The sequence below is a fragment of the Mytilus californianus genome, unplaced genomic scaffold (genome assembly GCF_021869535.1).
Source record: "Mytilus californianus isolate M0D057914Y unplaced genomic scaffold, xbMytCali1.0.p SCAF_57, whole genome shotgun sequence".
NCBI lineage: Eukaryota > Metazoa > Mollusca > Bivalvia > Mytilida > Mytilidae > Mytilus > Mytilus californianus.
Window position 1 is genome coordinate 1,017,949 of NW_026262709.1, and position 21,432 is coordinate 1,039,380.

General features: G+C 33.5%; 1 long non-coding RNA gene across 1 annotated transcript; it reads right to left on the reverse strand.

Moving 5' to 3' along the window:
- Positions 1-17,945: 17,945 nt before the first annotated feature.
- Positions 17,946-20,391, reverse strand: LOC127703936 (uncharacterized). The gene is made up of 3 exons (XR_007983135.1): positions 20,276-20,391; positions 19,163-19,240; positions 17,946-18,277 (listed from the first exon to the last, which is right to left on the reverse strand). It is a non-coding gene; the product is annotated as an uncharacterized LOC127703936 (long non-coding RNA).
- Between the last annotated feature and the right edge of the window lie 1,041 nt (positions 20,392-21,432).

The following is a 21,432-nucleotide window of genomic DNA, read 5'->3' on the forward strand; positions in this document are numbered from 1 at the left end:
ATGTGACAAAGTTGAAAGAAAATGAATCAAACAAAAATGTTCTGTTTTTTTTTTTGTAAAATGCGCTGTTCCTTTGCTTTTTGTGTGTTTTTTACTGTGTGTCATGGATGGATATCGCATATCCTTTGTTTTTCTTTTACTCTCGAAATTTGCACATTTCATTAAAAATCTACACCGATTGTTATCTGCTATTTCAAAATACAAGATGATGGAAGACATCCCAATACCTTAAATGTTCATTTGCTATCCTCCTACATATGCATGAAACATTTGCCACGGGACGTTAAACTAACAATATTTCTGGGCTAGGGTTTTACGTATATATATAAAATTAAATCAACATTACATTTGATATTTTTTATAACATACTGAAATGGGTATGTGGGAACATGCATTATAAAACCGGCTTAGACGATTAATGATCAATTCAGCCTGTTCTTATATCTGTTTTTAATTACGATGGTTCTCAGGGTCTGGAAAGGGTTAACAGAATAAAGAAAAAATTTGCAACAATATTTTTAAAGACTAGAAAAAAATTTGGTGCTTAAATAAAAGAATAGAGAATAATTGGCAAAAAGTATAAAGAATAAAAAAAAAAACCCGGCTTAAGTTATAAAGAATACAGAAATGAAGATCCTGCCATCCAGACCCTTGTTTATGTAGTTTGAAGAGTAGTTTTATGGCTCTGATAAACTGACATCACCATGTATTATCAATTATTGATACAATTCAACTAATAAATTTCAGACAGTTTTCATAAAATTCATTATAATCCAGAACTTTCTCGTGCGAAGATGTTTTTGAGAAAATGGAGCAGTATCCCAGTATGACAATTTTTTGCTGGAGTTTAGGTACTTTGACCATTTTTTGGCCAATTAGAGATTTCATACAGTTTGACGAAAGGTACCTACGGTTGACGAATCATATACGTAAGACCCGGTTCAGGGATCATAATGTTATCATAATCAAGGCTGTCATGGGACTAAGATGGCGTTGTGTCACATTGTTTGCCTTACAAGGACCATAACACTGCATGCAACGACACAGGTCAAACTTGAATTTCCGTGTGACATAGAAATTTCGGGACATACGAGGTAAAAATGTAATACCACCAGGGGAAGGATATAACTCAACAAAATTTGCTAAACAAAGGTTCATCATAACAAATGGACAAAAATGGCTGTATTTCCTCCTCAAAAACTACTCTGAGTACAGACTTACCTGTCCAGTTGGAAAAGTTGTAATGCCTGGCATCGGATTTATTCCGCTAGATATATAAAAGTTAAATGCATTTTGTGTTTCAGAAAGATAAAATCTTTTTTGGATTTTGATGGCCATTTTTTCCCCTTTCTGCAGAAGGTGTAAAACTAAACTAAGTTGGGATAAAACTTTGAGATGCTCCCTCTCAGGTAAAAACTGTATTGTATTGTATTGATTGTCCTTGATTGACACGGACAATAGACAGACAATAGGTGAGTTAAAGGGTTTAACTGAGTGGACAGTATCAAAGCAATTCAGGTGTTTGTTTATTTTTACACCTTCTGCACAAAGGAAAAAAAAAATCCCCATCAAAATCCAAAAGTGATTATATCTTTCTGAAACAAAAAATGCATTTAACTTTTATACATCTAGTGGATGCCAGGCCTTAAAACTTTCCAAACTGGACAGGTAAGTCTGTACACAGAGTAGTTTTTGAAGTGTAAATACAGCCATTTTTGTCCATGTGTTATGATGAACCTTAATAACTTTTACAGAGATTTCACGCCTCCCCCTGTGTAATGCCGTTTGTCGCCTTGTGTGTTGAGTACATACACCTGAGTCTTTATTCTATTTTTTCTCCGTCTCCCAGTTTGTTTGGGTTTTTTATTTTTCCATACATTGTTGCATCCGTGTCTGGCCAAATCTTGATGACCCACGTTGACAATTTGATTATGGCATAGTAGTTAATATAAACAAATAATGAAGAATTTGTTCGTTAAATTTAGAGTATCATACTTCAAGAAAGTTCATTAGAATGTTAATGGTTTAAACATTAAAAAAAGCATGCATGAACAATTCCCGCGCAAATGTGAGTAATCGTGGTTAACATAAGCAACGTATTAGACGTAAGTGTATTTTAAACTATTTTTTTTTATTTTCAGATTTGCGATATGCTTAAATTGAAAGAGACCTTTGATTCGGAAGAGAATTCGGTTTTAAAGATACATTTCATTAAAAAAAGAATGGCGTTTTACCGGATAAAATATAGACTCTCGGTGTTATCGTGGGAGTGTAATTCATGCTCCCTTTACGTTCGTTCGTACCATTCGTTAAAATGTAAGAAAGCTTACTTACAATAGAGGTAACCGGTGAGATCACGAATCACGTACGAATCACCTACTTTGCCGTATGACACGAAGCGGGATTATTAATTTCAAGTTAGGATGCCTAAGTGTTCATGATTATCTCGCTTTGATTATAAGTGCATTTTTTATTGATTGGTACTGTCTGTTTTATTCCTTTTATTTTGTATGTCGTCGTCAGTCACGGAGCATTTTCTGGTGGGAGTGGGGGGGGGGGGGGGGGGGCTTATATTTTTTTGTGAGGTGTCAAGGGGTGTTTTAGTCGATTATTCGATTTTAATGAGCTTTACCCAATATGAAAATCACTGCTCCCAATACGTTCGTCATTATTAGAGCATTTGCATTATTCACGTATCTGGAAACATGCACGGATCGACGTATACGTATCGGGCAGATTTGTATAAAATAATGATTTAGCCCCCACCTCAATTAAAACTAAATTAAAATTAAATGCATTATAAAATATCTTCATCGGGACCAACTTGACTTAATTTATCCTTTCCTCATATACGTGTTATACGATACGTCGATACGGATACGCCAGCAAATACGTGAATAATGCAAATGCTCTATTCGTCGGTTCGTGATCTCACCGGTTAAAATGCACAGCGTGGACAAAATTTATTACGGGGCTCGCTTAATTATTCAGATGTTCACATGTGTAATATATGTAAATGAACAAAACCAGAACCATAATTAGTTGATATATAATTAGAGCTCAAATGCACAAAGACAGTGTAATGGTCCTTGTTGTACAAACATTAAGGCTGAAAATGCACCAAATATTTATATTCAATATGAATATTCGCCATCTAAGTCCTATTATTTTTTTCCTATATATATATATATTTTAGACCCCTCTACCAAGTACATACGCTTGACGAATCATACGGACGACCCGTTTGAGGGATCCTTTATTTTGACTTTCGAATTCTTTTTATGTAATATTAATCAATGTTGTCATAGGACTTAGATGGCGTTTCGCCTCAATGTGTGTACAACAAGGACCATTACACTGCATGAAACCGTTACGACATGTGTCAAACTTGAATTTTCATACGACATACGAATTTTGTGACGTACGATGAAGAAAAATAATAAAACCAGGGTGGAGACAAAATATATTACGGGGCTCGCTTAATTATTCAGATGTTCACATGTGTAATATATGTAAATGAACAAAACCAGAACCATAATTAGTTGATATATAATTAGAGCTCAAATGCGGATTTAGGATTGGGGTGCACATGATGTGTCTCTTCTCGGCAGACATATTTCTAGCCTCCTTTTTCCAATTAAGCCAGAAACGGTTTAACCACAACACCTAAGTTTTTTTCAGTATAACTTGTGGTTTGTTTATATTTTTTTTTTTACTATTTTATGCCAACGTTTGTTATGCAGTGTGGACTATATAACGTTCATATTGAACTTTGTTTGCATTGATGTAGATGCTCATCTATTTATTGGTTGGTTATTGCCTCAGCTGTGTGTGTGTGTGTGTGTGTGTTAATTGTTCCCATGGAATTGACACTGTATTTCACGTATTCGCTCGTGTTCTGTGAAAGCTAAATACATCACTGATTGGTCTACAATTAATAAATGATTTTAAACCAATCGACGACGTTTAAGAGAATCTGATCAAATCAGTCGTGCATCTAGCATTAACTGAAGATATTACTAGTTGAAAACAGACTAAAAAAATAATTTGGGAAATACAAAGGCAACGATCATTTAACTTTCAGAGGGGGGGAAGGGGGAGGGGGGGGTTATAGTTTTTATTCTGTTTTACATTTGATTCACGCGACCGCAAGTGTCGCAATATATTAATATTTTAAAAAAATGGAAAAAACTTTATCACAAAAACTTTTTTTTTTTCCTTCTCCCGTTTTTTTTTATAAATATTTCCATTCATTGTAGTTTCTTTGTCTTGCCAATCTCGTTGATGCACGTTGACAATTTGTTGATGGCATACGCAAAAAGATGATTGTGAATTTTGTCGTTAAATTTAAAGTATTTAGTAAATTAAATGCTAATGGTTTAAATTTAAAAAAAAGCATGCTTGAACAATTCCCGCGCAAATTTGTGTATACGTGGTTAACATAAGCAACTTATCGGACGTAAGTGTATTTAAAACTATTTTTCTTTATTTTCAGGTATCAAATGCGTGATTTAATTGCGATATGATGAAATTTTTAAAGATACATTTCATCCTAAAAAGAATGGCGTTTTACCGGATAAAACATAGACTCTCAGTGTTATTGTGGGAATGTAATACATGCTCCCTTTACGCTCGTTCGTACCTTTCGTCAAAATGTAAGAAAGCTCTAATATTTTAACATAATGACGCGTTGTGAATGTAACATACTCCGACTCCTTCTCCGAATGTTAAGATTATTTGACATTCATTACTAGTATTAGTTGACCATATACACCACCATTTTGATTTGACAATTTTTTATGCGAACTCTGAATCTTTGACCAGTATCAAAAATCATAAGAAGAAAAAAAACCCCAGACACTACCATAACAAAACAAAACGATGGAAAGACAGGCAACAGTCTAATAAACACTACGCAGAAAACTAAAGACTGAGTAACACGAATGTCAAAATATACCACTGGTCACTTTTAAGAAAATCTTTCATTATTGGCGATTGCTTCTGATGGATGAAAAGGGCTCTTCTTCCCATGAATATTTCTCCCTGTTGGTTACTGAATTTTGCAAAACATGAGCAACATTGCGGGTTCCACTAGTGGAACAGGATATTCCTAACCTTCCAGAGAACCTTAGTTCACGCCTAGATTTTATTTGAGGGGAGACGTTTTAGTTTTGCTTTAGTTTTCTGTATTATCTTTTGTGGTATTCAATGTCTTTGTCATAAGAAAATGGTTTTATTTCAAATTGTTAACATATAGAGTAGGAGACTTAACATGTTCAGATGTTTTATTTTGGTTATGTCTTACGTATAGATATAGCGAGGAAGATTTACCAATCTGCAAGTTTATGCTTCATTATAACAGGTTATGACTCTACAACGGATTTAAACTGAAGTTACACCACTGGTGTCACTAATTGACTTTGGAAAATCCCAAAACCGTACGTACAACGTCCGTTTTGAACTGCTTATCCTTCCAGAGCACATGTTTCGCCAGTTTTAGTTTAGGTTCGTGTTGCTCAGTTATGTAGTGGTCTGTGATGTTTTTTGTGGTCCGTTGTTTTTCTTTTCGTCTCTTTTGTTTGCCATGTCATTTTTTGTCTGTCTTTTTTTGTCTTTTTTTGGGGTCTTTTTTTTCTTCTATTATAAGTTTGTTTTGATTAGAATAACAAACTTTGTATTTTCATTCTCCAAATATTGAGTCATGAATTTTATATGTTGTAGCAGAAGTCCATTACTAGAGGAAGTGTGCAACCCGCTATATAGTAAGGCAGGAATAGGAACATATAAATTGACGGGACTTGACACTACCTAATTGAAGCCGATTTTATCGTCGGGTCATAGTTAATAAAGATACGATACGGAAACGGACATGTGTTAAAAACGTACTCGCTATTATCCTAATAATTTCTGATAATATCAAGAAAATGTCATTCAAACTAAGTTTTAAAGTGATGCCAGTGTATCGAATTGTAAACCGTCACTTCATATTTGTCATAATCGCATTCATTTCATCACAGAAGGGTTCAGAATGCAAACGGGATAATAAAAAAATGGCGGCGATGGCATTCAAAATTTCACAACCATTATAAAACACTTCACCTCAAATAAATCACACTTATTTTGGTCATTTTATATGACAAAACATATCTACTTTATGATAAAAATTGTATTTATTTACGATTAGAATTATATGGTTAATTTATTGAGCAGTTCCGATAGTTTTTCAGTCAGACGCTACCAAAATCTAAAAATCTCGCGAAGTCTCGTAAAGTCCGAGATTTTATCAATTTTATACTGAAAAGCCTGTCAGAGTCCTTTTCCGTTAGATATACAGTTCCCAGAGTAAGGCGATCATGTTGTCCCCGTACTTCCAACTGTGATTGAAACGGGATTTGAGCGAGATTGCTATTAATAGTAACAAAACTCAGTGGCCAAATTTTTTGCGATGCATGCTGGGTAGAGATAATTTATGCAAAACACCCTACAACTTAATTAATACACGGTTGAAAATAATGTTTGACCATCGTCATGTTAATGAATAGCAGATCCTAGATGCCATATTATATCAGTGTCATGAGTCATTATGATGGTTTTAATACTAAATAATAAAAATGTTTGTATTATTTATGAATTTATAAAACTACAATTATAACGGTTACCGTAGAAAATTCCTCAGACGGCCTGAATAAAAAACGCTCACTTCTTTATATAATAAACGTTTGGTTTCAGAGTTAATTGTGAAAAAAAAAATGCCATTAAAAAGTTGGCAAGTAAAAACTAGGTCGGAAAATTGTGTATCCATATACAGTACAAGTAACACTGGATTAGGAATGAGTTTAATAGGAATAAACATTCTATTATATTTATTTGAAGAATATATATTACGATTTACAAATTTCAAGAAATAAGATTTTTTTTTTAAGTTGCACGGGAATTCTGCAGATATAACCATTTTTAGCACAATTAACAAATTGTACCCTCAATTTTAAAAAAGAAGGGATAATAATTATATGCCCTTTCTTCAATTTCGAATATATTCGATCCTGCGTAACTGAGATCTTGATGGTAATACTACCTCGGACGATGGTGTGGACGACCAAAGGTTATCATTTCAGTCAGATATAGTTACATTTATCCGATAAAATACATGTAAAAAATGCAGTTCACAACACGTGCGTTCGACATATAAATTTTGTAGGTTAAAATTGTAGGAAAAGTTGCGATCACGATCTTTGTAAACAAATGAGTAATAAATATATATTCTTTATGTAAGTATACTTCATACTGAAATATGACGAAGTCTTACTTCAATTACATAGCTGTAGGACAGTTTGATTTAATTTGTTCAAATACTAAATCAATCTCAAGATTTGAATTGGGTAAAGAAATAAAGTAATCCCTGGAATTGTCCGGTTCCAACAGTAAAATCCTTTCTTACAAGTGTGGGATGTATAAATTAGTAGCAGCCGCGTCAGGTCGGAGGATGAACTTTAAATCTAGTAGCTCTCGTATTCAGGATGAATGTTACGCTCTCTGCATGTTAAATAACACTTGCGACAACTCATTGATGGAATATGCATGATATATTTGCCACTGAACGTTAAGCTAGCAACACACGATAAATCAAAACTTAAATCCGCATGATATACAGGTGTTGTCTGTTCTATGGTCGGGTTGTTGTCTCTTTGACACATTCCCCATTTCCATTCTCAATTTTATGTCTTCAGTCTTGTGAGTATTAAACGACAAAAAAGGACTGACACGTTGCAACACTGACTCAGGTATACATCTTATGATGGCGAACGTAATGACGGACATGTATGTCACTTACTTTAAAATAGCTAAAAAAAAAAGAGACTTTTGAAATTCGAAATTGTTTCAAAGTCATCTGAAGCAACAAATGTTCGGTTATTTTTGACATATGTATTTTGGTAGAAGCGAAGAAAAACCCCCGTCTTTTGCTTATACATCACCGTATATAGCTTCCTTGATGCCATAAATAACCGAGACATAATTCGTCAACACAACGTTCTATTTAAAAAAGGAGGCAATTGTGACTATATTTTTTAAAACAAAAAAACTATATCTTTCAAAAGACGATACATTTTTAGTCCGACAAGGCAGATTTTATATGATTTTATAGTTCTCATTTGCCTTTGAGCGATGAAAAATGTACCAATGTATTTTTTTTATATCATTTTCTAAATGTTGAAAATGAAGTTAAATAACTGGCAATAAGAAACCACCGCACTAAGTCGGCTCACTTATAGTTTATTTACAACAAACTGATAATTAATCAAACACTCATGGAGACAAATTAACAGCTATCTATTTGATGATAATATTTCTACCCATGATTCCATAGTTGAAAAACGAGATTTGGGAGGACCACATCATTATAGCGCTTTCCACTGATAACGGGGACAGTGTGGTCGCCCATCTATATAGTACAGCTTGCACACTTCCCCTAGTAATGGACTTCTGGTTGTAGTAATATGATGAACTTTAAAAAAAAACGTACAAGAGTTACTTATCAAGATAACATATAAAATCCAGAATCGACCAATCACAAACATTGTTGCAAATTTGACCTTTTGACGTCAAACAATTTCCCATAATGCAATTATTGCATATAAATAAAAAACTACTAAACATTGCAAATTAAAGTTAAAACGACAAATTTACCAATTGAATAAAAAATATTGCATTAAAATGACAAGTTATACCAATTGAATAAAAAATATTGCATTTGAATGACAAATTATACCATTTGAATAAAAAATATTGCATTTAAATGAAAAAATATTGCATTTAAATGAAAAAATATTGCATTTAAATGAAAAAATATTGCATTTAAATGAAAAAATATACCATTTAAATAAAAAATATTGCATTTAAATGAAGAAATATACCAATTATATAAAAAAATATTGCATTCAAATGAACTAATTTAATTTGGAACCAATACCATGCCACAGAGAACACACTACGAAACGACTCGGACTGTTAGTGACCAGACATTAAAAGGGTGAAGGTTTGGTACCATTAAAACGTTTAAAGCCGCTGCATTTGTTTGCACCTGTCCTAAGTCAGGAATCTGATGTTCAGTAGTTGTCGTTTGTTGATGTGGTTCATAAGTGTTTCTCGTTTCTCGTTTTTTATATAGATTAGACCGTTGGTTTTCCCGTTTGAATGGTTTTACACTAGTAATTTTTGGGGGCCCTTTATAGCTTACTGTTCGGTGTGAGCCAAGGCTCCGTGTTGAAGACCGTACTGTGACCTATAATGGTTTACTTTTATAAATTTTTACTTGGATAGAGAGTTGTCTCATTGGCACTCATACCACATCTTCTTATATCTAATTAAACTAATTTGTTATCTTCACTTATTTTATCTTAAGAGGTTAACGCTTAAGAAAAATAATAAGTTACAATTTCATACTTCTCGGGTAAACTGACGTCTCAACGACCTTTCTTTTGATGAATTTTCGGACTTAATGTATAATTCATTCAGAATCATTCCATACTTGTGTCGGCAGATGAGCTAAGAAGTTGTTTATATACAGTTTACCCCTAGCCATTATATTGCCCAAATAAACATTTGTGATATTTGTATGGTGTACAGATATATCGGTTCTTAATATCCTGGTTCTATTATAAGCCAGCGAAAATATTTAAATCACTGTTTACTTAATTCGAAGTGCGAAGAATATATAATATTTAAAAAATGAATGAATGTCTTTTTTCTTGTTTTGCGCATTTTTCTGAAGTATCAGAGCTTTATGTATTCATGTTCAAACATTCGGTGTTGGATATTACTTCATCCAGCACTGTTGTCAAGGAGACATATGCACGACTTTCATCGAGATATGAAACATCCGGTGTACAATTTCTTTTTGCACATCATTTACTACATTTATGTTTCAAAGAAAGACATAATTACTAATACCATTTCGAAGAAAAATTAACTGTCGGTAGCATGTTATGCAAAATATGCATAAATCCACACTTTTATTTCGAAACAACTAAATCTTTATTTTTGATTTAGACGTATGCCACATTTTTTCATATGTTATACACAGATATTTGCACTTTGTTTCACTTCTTCAAGATCGTGATTATAAATAAATGCTAAGTATTATGAGTGTTCTGTAGGGTACACATTTTATATAGGAAACTTAAACTTACTAAGAGCGTCTTAGTAGTTCTTCTCATCTTTCTTAATTGCCCAAAATCTCATATATATATATATATATATATATATATCAGCAGGATTTAAGAACATTTGTTGTTCGATCTGTTAGTCAAATGCGTTTTGTTAAAATATACTTTTTCACTTTTTTGGTCTTTTGGAAAATGTTGTTTGTGCTGTATTTAGACCCCTCTAACAAGAAATTTGTTTTGCATGCACACGTATAAATATTGCGGTTTTTATCCAACGCAATCATAGGTTTGAACGTTGTTTTCAATTTAGACTTGTATATATATATATATATATAAATATAAGGCGATGTGGTATGATTGCCAATGATCAAACTATCCACCAGGGCCCGTGTGCATAAAGCTACTTAAGTTAAGATTTTCCTTAGTAAACACTTAAGTTAAGGAAACTCCGCCCTTTTTACCTAAGTGGTATGCATAAAAAATCTTAAACTAAGTATTTCCTTAGTAAAATCTTAGTTGGTTTAAGTCACGCTCACAAAACTTAAGTGGTATGCATAAAGCCCCTTATACTAAGAAAACTCCTAAGAGTATACTTAAGTATAAGGTACCTATAGAGCTACCTTAACTTTTCTAAAATATATAAAATCAGTCGAATGTATGCGTGTTTCGCAGAACATGGATAGATTAGCTCCCATTTAATTGAATAATAATTATATTCAGTAATTATATTTCGTTTGTTTATTGCTAAATATTAACAATGATTGTAATTTTCGTAAAATCACTTATAATCAACAAAATCAAAAGATAACAGAGGGTAGTTTTATAATTTCATTCTACCCTTATTTCCCAATCTCGTTAGTGTGTATTCCGAAAAGTACTCGCAGTTTTTACACGCATGGAATTCATGCAATTATATTTCTTTTGATTTGTTCGTGCCTGCTTACACAAGTATTATGAAATACACCGCCTGGTATTGATTGTAACTGTAAGTACAAAAGTGTATGAAGGAAGGAAACGATGAGGATCTATAGGCATGCAAAATCATGTTTTCTTGGGGAGGAGGGGGACATGGGTTTAATTTTCAATTATATTGTTTTTTCTACGTATATTAGGAAAATTTCCCCTGAATTTGTTTCACTAACTGGGAAAAATCAAAACGTTTAATGACCTTCTCCGTGGAATTCGAAGTGTATATATATATATTTTGCATGCTAACGTATAAATATTGCGGTTTTTATCCAACGCAATCATAGGTTTGAACGTTGTTTTCAATTTAGACTTATTTATAGTTTTTCGTTTGGGCTTGTATTATATTTGCCTACGGGTTGATATGATCCGTTCATCCTAATTTGACTCCTCAAAATTCTCGAGTCTATCCTAAATTGAGGTAAATTACATGGCCTTCCAAATACTTTTCCGATTCCTAACATCACTGAAGAGACATTAATTGTCGAAATCCGGATATGGTGTACAAAAATCTTTGCACCTTTGTTTGCGGTATTCCATCTTTGCCGCAAGTTTATTGTTTTCTGTTCGGTATTAAATTTATAATTAAGATCCGTTTATTACACCTTGTGAACTGTTTATTTGGCAATCGCCAATAGCAGTCAGCAGGGTTTAAGAACATTTGTTGTTCGACCTGTTAGTCAAATGCGTTTTGTTAAAATATACTTTTTCACTTTTTTGGTCTTTTGGAAAATGTTGTTTGTGCTGTATTTAGACCCCTCTAACAAGAAATTTGTTTTGCATGCACACGTATAAAAATTGCGGTTTTTATCCAACGCAATCATAGATTTGAACGTTGTTTTCAATTTAGACTTACATATATATATATACATATATAAACAAGTCTAAATTGAAAACAACGTTCAAACCTATGATATATATATACATATATGATATATTCATGATACTTAACCCGTATTCAATAATTTTTTGTATGTCCTTATATATTTAGTGATATATTGCTGTTAACAAAAATATTGCAAATTTGCATAGACGGGAAGACTTTAATCTAAATAAATTATGGTGTATCTGAAAGAAGTTTATGTAATAACTTCCAATAATATAATAATAAGGTCCTTCTCGCCAGTTTTGGATAATTGCTCAATTTTTTCTAAAACCTACCATGAATGCATGCAGTTTTGAGTCATCTTTCGGCGTGATAACTGTCAAGCGAAATATTCGGAAATACGCAAAGATGTTGATAATACCTCACAGTATACATATGAATCTAATAATGTGTGTTTTAGTAAAAGATTGAAGGCCTTTTGAAAAAAATACCCCTGTTTTGAGATGAATTCATGGAAAATGATCATACCCCTATTTTTATTGTTGTAAAAGGGAGTGATAAAAAAGTTTATTTTAAATCGAAATTAAAAAAAAAACTTTATCATGTATTGTTAGAGTTAAAAAATATATTGTTGTCTCTAGAAAATAAACATATTGCAATTCCATCCAGCATCAACCATGAAAGATGACTCCTCGGGCGATTGAATTTTTGTTTGCTAAAAAGAATAAATTGCAAGAGGATAACTCGGAATCTTTTGATAATTTACATTTATCACGCCATATATAAGTTGTCCCACTTCTTTTGTATCTCTTAAGAATCTCTCCTGAAGGATTTTTTTCTACTTACTATATTGTTATATATTTTTTTTTTGTTTTTCATTCCTAAGGGTGAGTGGCGACCAGAAGGACGGTATTTGGTCTATTTCCGACCAACAGTAAAACTCTTGCCAAAACGGGACGTTCGTTTGGCTGTGCGGGATGTACAAGTACGCAACCACGTCCGGTCAGACTAGGGAGTTAAATTATATGCTTCGTGTAGAGAGAGTGCCACACGCTTTGACCGTTAAGAACACATACAACAACTCTTTGGGGTCCGTAGGTGAGCTGTTGCAAGGGAGAATAATGCTCCTATCTAATATACCTTCATTTACAGTGGTAGTCCAAATTTTCTTGACCTTCATCCCGGAAAGCGTCTATTACAAGATCCACTTATTTTATCTATTGTTAATTTGTTCTCGTCTTGAACATGCATGACATATTTGCCACTGGACTTTAAGCAAACATCGATAAGTCAATCAATTTCCTTCCAACCCCCTTTCATTTCTCCTTTAGTAACAGTAGGGGAAATTTTGCATTATAAATATGTTTTTCTTCCCACACTCGCCCACCAAAACAACCTTTTCTCTTATGCGCCAATTTGTTTGGTTATTTTAGTTGGTTACGTATTTGTTGATTGTTTTACACTCAAACATCAATTTAACATCAGTTCTTTAAACAATCATGTATTGTTCAATCAATGTAAACAATCAAAGCAAACTTTTACACGGATGAGTACATTCGATGAGCTAACATATATCATACGGTGATTAGAGAAAGGTTCCGATTTAAGTATTCCTTAGTTAAGTGAAGACTTAAGTAATGTTATGCATACGACTTAAGATTTTTACTTAACTAAGGAAATTCTTAGTGAAATCTAAGTTTAAGGAACACTTAAGTTAAGATGTTGTATGCATACGGGCCCAGAGTTCACATGATGAAGATTTAAGCAGTTTTAGGTCACCGTATAATTGCTTATGTCGGTATACATTTTTATGCAGGGTCAGGGTAAAACTAATCAGTATCTACCAAATCAGTTATTATATGATTTATGGTCAAATCTTATGAACGGATCATATTTTATGTAATAAATGTCGTTCAATTCAGATATTTAAATGTTTTATAGTAAAACTACTGAGAATTTTGTCAACGTAGAAGTTAGTTCCTTTCAAAAAGATGGATTTTTTGAGTCGCTCTCAATCATCCTGATTAACGTAAACTGCAAAGCCAAGGCTGCTTAGGATTTCAACTATTCCTTGTGAATAAGTAGGTCGACATATTTCATAAAGGTGTAAATAATGGCAAATGTGTCAAACCGTAAACTACAATCATAGACTGTTGTGAATTTCACAGAGGTATTTTCAGAAAATTACCGACAAAAAAAAAAGAAGCAGAATCATTTTCAACATGCAAAAAACTGCATACATGTAAAACTGTATGTAAAGTGCATTTAAAAAAACAAACCGGACATACAAAATCGCATAAAATATGTTAAACAAATATGCTTATTTGAACTTTATCGATAACACGAAAAGAAAAATAAGTATTTATAACAGACCTTCCTCGCACAATAATATTACGGTTTTATGACACCACAGTATTAAGAATGGATGATGATACCAAGAGGACAACAATCATCATCAATTCTATGTATGCTATGTCAAGCAAAAGGTATTAAACTTTTCCAAAATGTTTGTTTTCGGTAAGACTACACAGCTGTGCAATGAGAGAAGACAGTCATGAGGGGAGGATCCAGGTTTGTTACGCCCTACACACTCCCTGAATCCGAAATGGACATTGGGTGTTTGCAAATGTACATGTAGTATAGGAAAAAGGGCTTTGATTGTTGCTCATCATCTAGATGATAATTACGGAGAGGTTAAATATGGACTAAAAAATCAAAGAAAATATTTTAGGTTCAAAATATAGTATGTCAGGGATGTAAATCTGGGGCCGGTAACAAGAAATTTTGTAAAGAGAGGTCGTAAGTATTGAATTAAGGGGAAGATAAGATAACCCTAAGATCATTCAAAGAGTGTAAATCAAAGCTCCCTCAGGTTGTTCGTAGATCGGTCTTATTTCCCCCTTAATTTGCATCGTAATAGTTTTCATGTTACGAGTTCTTAATAATTTTCCGGCGTCTCCGTGTTCGGCTCCTCGCGAAGAAATTAGAATCGCCTCAAATGAATCATACAAACGTTTTAATGAACGATAGCATGCGCACAAGAATCAACTAAGTACCCATTTAACCTAAGGAATTCTAACGGTTCATTCTAACAAGTAATAGCATTTTTTAAAAAGCTTGTCGTATTTTAGCTGATTATGTCGAGATCGATGGTTTGTGGGTATAGGTTTTTTATTGGAATCTTGCACTCCAAGCAATATGAATATATAGTGTTTTTTTATCTCTCCTGGTTCTTGTTTTTAGTTGTAGTATTGGTGGATCAGAGTAATGATGGAAGGAGGAATTATAGTCACATATGATATAATTTATATTTATATCCAGATAAAATTGCATACTATTGTACTTATATGTATATAAGTCTAAAAATTTGCACATCGGTACTAATATAAGATGGTATTACACAAAGATGTTGTTATTAAATCGTGTTGATAAATATATTGGCTAAAGAAAAATAGCCTTCGTCAGTGTCAATAATTTTAACAATACTGATTGTATTTGTAGAATAGCCCAGTAATACAGGTAAGTTTTGGTCTATTGATTTAATCCAAAAACTTGAACATCATAATATAAAACAAAACTCAATACTCAGATATACGTATCTGAGTATATTTACATCCCAAAATGAGTGAAAAATAAAACTGTTAGTATTTCTTATTGATGCCGTTTGGATGATGTACATTAAGTTCCTTTATCCAAAAGCTTTCCCGAACCTGTCGCTGGGCATCACTCCAGTGAATGTTCTGTTCAATCACTAGGATTTTCATGCGGTTAAAGTCATCATGTTTGTGACCCGACTGTCTGAAATGCTAAGAAACTGTGAGAAGTGGCTTCTTAGAGATATCACTACTATGGCCATTGAGGCGTTTGTGGAAAGGCTGATTTGACTCACCAACATATTGGAGGACACAAACATATTGGAGGCCACAAACATTCTAGAATGTAAATATTCATACTTTTGCAGGTAACATTGCAAAATATCCTATAGTAATTTTCGGTTGCCTTACTGTGAAAAGTTGATGAGTGATGCATCTGTAGGCAACATTTGCAGCACTTCTCCCAGTTTCTCAGCATTTCAGACAGTATATATATATAATAGCTAGAGTAGCAATACAAACACTTTTATCTTTGTTTTGAGGAATGTGATTGTTTACTGTTTATGACAATGCAAGTAGTTTTAAAATGCATACTGTGTCTGGACAGTTATGTAATAGTTTGTGAGGTTAATATAATCAACTTGATAAGAAAAACGTATTATTTACTTTTGAGCATTACTGTTTGACAAAATGAACTACTACAGAAGGCCGTTCAAATATAAGAATATTACATCTTATATGTATAGAAGTGATGAATATCTTAACTGGTTTTGTCTTAGAAGAAGCAATTAGTTTTGACGGTACAGTTTAAGTGTTGTTACTAATTTCCAGATGTAGTAATACTGTAAGAAGATGTTTTGTTGTAATTGATTTGGAATGAAATATTAATTGCAAATAAATTTCTAGAACATGTTGTCAGCTGGCTTCTTATATCTTTTGATACATTACGTTGTGGTTTGTAATCTTGACATTTTTTTGTAATTTCTATAGATGAGAGCTTCATATTGGTATTAGCATTTAGTGCTTTATATTTGGTTGCATGTGTAAGCATATGCTTTTGTTAGTTGGAATATTTATATTTCCATTTCTGATGGCTACCAGTTCATGTTATACATATAGGCAGGATTATTAGTAAGCGATAGTTGTTATAGTTTTATTTGTTTATGTTTATTGTCATGATTGATATAGACTATATAGCTTGCTGCTTGGTGGGAGCCAAGGCTTCGTGTTGAAGACCGTACTTCGACCTATAATGGTTTACTTTTACAAATTGTGACTTGGATGGAGTGTTGTCTTTGGTACTGATATGACATCCTGTTATATCTGTCTACAAGATTGAGAACACATTTTTGTAATAAAACATTTAATTCTATAATATCATATATAACAATTTATCAGTAATTTGTGCATTTTTCCTTTGATGTGTACTCTCTGATAATGTCAGTATCAGTTGACTGGTCGTGATAAAAAATTATTGGGTCAGTAAGTAATTGACATACGCGGGTGCACCGCGTAAGGATCTTCTTTCCCCTTTCATTCACAAAATCGCGCGTGATTTTTTTCGCAGAAAGTTTCAGTAAAGTTAGTTTAGCCTTTTTGACATACATACAGTAGCAACCCCATTTTATTATATTATTAACAAGTGAATGTGCAGCTAAGAGTAGTCGGGACCACTCTTACAAAAATTATCAAGAGAAGCTATTGCGAGTTGTTCTTGGTACACCCCTAAGTCGCTAAGTTTGTTTTAAGAACACTAATCACTGACCAAAATTTAAGAATGATTTAGTGTTACCGGAATTAGTAAGATCGCTTTAAGGTAGACTTAAGAATCGTTCTTAAATCACGCACTTTTTCAAAACATTAAGGGCTGTCAATCATTCTAAGATAGGTCTGAGGTTGGGTCTTGTTACACTCTTAAATCCTAAGACGCTCTTTAGACGTTCGTAAGACACAAGAATGCTTCTTGTTACCGGCCCCTGGTCTTAAACATTTCCCGTAATGCTTTGGATTTTTCAGGCAACTCTGATTATTATTTTTTTTAAATACACCTGAACCACAATTTTTTTCATAGTTTTGTCAAACATAATATTTTTTTCAATGCAGCGAAAGATTATTTTTTGTATTCCCTTTGGAATCAGAATGTTAATTTTTTTTCTTTTTAATGTCTCCGTCTTTAAGTTAAATGGTTGTTCCCTAATCGACTTATTTGAAAAACCACAAATTATGGGTAGTTTCACGTTAGATTAATGACGTCGTAATTCTGTATTCTGATTCACTACTTCGTCATAGGAAGGTGGTGGTTTCCATAATGACGAAGATCTGGATTCGTCTGATGTGTTTCCAAACGTCCATTCGTTACTAGAGCATCCAGAGGTAACTATAGTGATATCAGTTTGGTTGTTGGCGGATGCAGAAGCCACTCTCCTATTCACATCTTCAGACTGTTGTGTATAACGTCTCATATTTGTATTGCCCATTTGTTCGGTTCCAGACCCACATGAACGTAACAAATTTAGGAAAAAGAAGACAAATAAAACAATACAAGCAAACGTTATCCCGTTATAATCTCGTAGGCAGATTTCTTTATTGCTTTTAGCTACAGTTTTGTTTCCAGTAATCTCTTCACAATCTTCAAACACGTGTGCATTACGAATGAAACCTCCAACAAATACCCAACCTACACATAACCAGGCAAATGATGTCCATAGCACTAAACTATATGTTTTAACCTAAAACATAATATGTTATTAGTTAGTCAATAGAATATTTAAGCATATGTAAACGTTTAAAACATTTGGCACGTATTCTTTCTTCACAACATATCTTTAACATGTAACAAATTCTATACCGCCACATAAGTAAAAAAACATCGACAAATGTTGTAGTATGTCATATGTTTATGTTTTCCGTTTTTGGAAGGGACCCCGGTGGCCAAGTGGTCGAAGTAGTTCACCCGTGACCGCTAGCCTGTCAACATTGATGTTGTGATTGGATAGGTAATTGACAAATGCATTTTTTAAAATTCGAATGATACCACATACTTCTCGAATAAAATTGAGAATGGAAACGGGGAATGTATCAAAGAGACAACAACCCGACCAAAGAACAAAAAAAAACAGCCCAAGGCAACCAATGGGTCTTTAATCAGCGAAAAAATCCCGCACCCGGAGGCGGGCTTCAGCTGCCCCCTAAACAAAAATGTGTTCTAGTTTAGCGAAAATGGAAACATATTCTAAAGCCGTTTGTAGTTTCATTTTTTTGCAAACCAGGCGTTGAAAGACACAGAATTGTCTGAAGTTTTACTTCAGTCTTTATTTTGTCTTCGGTTGTTTTATTATCTCCTGACGTAAACGCACACAATAATCATTGATAATTTTGATTTTAATAATCGAAAAATAAATAAACCAGTTACAATCATTTTCTAATTGTGCCAAGGTCATAAAAATCCTATAAAAATTATCAACGATAGGCTAAAAAACCATCCAGCCATCCATCAAAGATCTGCAAAAAACATTCAGTTCACCAAATATTCGTTTTTAATCGATTGTTTGTTTTTGTGTAACCTCAATGCCATATTCTCCAGTCTCTATGTATTGCCACAGACTTCAACTTACCCGGTTCTTTAAATCTTCGTAGCGTTGTTCATGTTCTGCTTTAAGGATCAAGCTTGTTATAAAACCATTTCCAAAAGACTGAAACATATATAAATTACAATCTGGGCCTATTTTTTAAACTCCGAAACAGCAGTGGCGTTGCTTTGCTAAACTTTCAAGTCAGCGCGTTACCACTATTTCAGAGTTTGCCGAATTATAGCTTTCCATATACGTACACGTCGTACATCGTTCAGATACAGATCTAGGATTTTGAAAAGAGGGGGGGGGACTAGGCAAACGCTAGGAGTTGAATTTGTAATAAAGTCTATGCATTAACCCTACATAAAGCTCTATAAAGGGAACTAGGAACCCTGCCCCCCCTAACCCGCCTCTTTCGTTAACTTGAAATAAATTGATAAAATGATATAAACTATCTGAACCAACTTTGAAGTTCAGAAAACAAAATCGGCCTACAATATTGAGTTTATAAATGCTGTTCTGTACGTTATAAGTTCGAAGAGCAATTATTCTTTTCCTGAATTGTGTGTATAAAAATCGCCGTTCCTTTATCATGCGAATTCTGCTACCTTGCTTGTCATTGATTGGTTGATTGTTGGTTGCTTGACGTCTGTTTCCCCATTGAGAAAACGTGGACTTCGCTATTTATGAGGGTCTGGATGGGGTCCTTCTTTTTTTATTTTGTGTTTTTTAGACCACTTGTCTATATTCTTTAAAAGGCAGATAAGAGATTCAACAGTAGCCACGATAATGTAAACTTGTGTTAGACACTCTCGTCAATATTTTGATTCCTCTCCCGCCAATTACTCGCAAGGAACCAGTCTATTATGAGTGATTCACTCCTGTCGAAACCAGTTACAGCCTGCGAGGTATTCACTCCTGTCAGAATAAATGCATGAAACTTTTGTTAGATTATTGTCAACGCACTTAATGAAGATACTTTACCACTGACAGCTAACAGATAATGTTATTGCATATAAAGAGGGAAGTGTTCCCGTAAAATCGTCGTAATCAAGGAGGTTGCACAATTTAAAGGCATTCGTTATTGTATAAATTATAAATGGATATAAATAATCAGAATAAACAAAAATTAAAACCTGCTCAGTTATTTCTTACCAAACCGGCAAACAAGAAAGCTCCGTAATAAAGTTGATACCATGCGCCAATATCCCAGTCTAGTTGATTACGCAGTTGTGAAAAAGAAACTCCACCGACGACGAACAATCCCAATGAACAACCAAAAAATATCCCACAACTTGATACTGAGGTCCTCAAAATCATATCCCTCTGTTCTACTGAAAATCATTAAGGGTAAAAAAAGAGTCATCCTCTAGAAATTATTCTGTGGCTGTACATGTACTATTTGTAGTTGTTAGTTTTTGTTTTGAATGAAAAATTTACGTTTCTAATACTTTGCTAGAAACATGTATCTTATTCTTGTACTTTCCCACTTATCATCGTAATAACTGTAAGATTACTCGACCTTAATTATTATTATTTTTGTGGAATTGTTTTTTGGGTACTTTTTTGTCATATATCTCTTCAACTGTTTCGGTTCTTATACATCTTTGGCCTTAAAATATTCGGCTTTGAGCATTGAAATCTTGAAGGTAAATCCAGAAAAGCGCTTCGGGCGCATGGACATTTATAAAGTGTGGTTTTCATTTTTTGTACGACTTTGCCCCCAGGAGAGCTATAGAAAAACAGTACAATAACGGGTGTTGTACGACTTTGCCCCCAGCAGAGCTATAGAAAAACAGTACATTAACGGGTGTTACACGGACACTTTTTAGATGATACACGGACACTTTTTAGTTGTTACACGGACACTTTTTATGAATAGAATCACTCGTGCATGATCAGTGAGTTCATGGGCACTTTAAATTTCAATTAGATTTGAACTTTTTGTTTCACCGACATATTTCCTGTCTTTTTAATTAAAAATATTTACGTTAGCATCAATAACTATATTTTTTTCAAACAATTCCAGTAACTATTCATATTAGTACACTAAGGGGTTGACCATTTAACTTCAAAAGGCCGGTTATGGTTTTTTCCTAAAAAACACATTTTGATCCCCAATTTTATGAGAAAAAATATATAATGTCAAGCAGATGACACTGAAAATAATGTTCTGGCTCCTGATTTTCCGAATACCGTATATAATAGTGCTGATTTCGAAAAATAAAATATTTGGGCGATAGCGTTGAAAAACTAAATAATTTTCTTACTCAGAAAAGAACACACCCCCTTTTGAAGCTAAATGGTCGGTC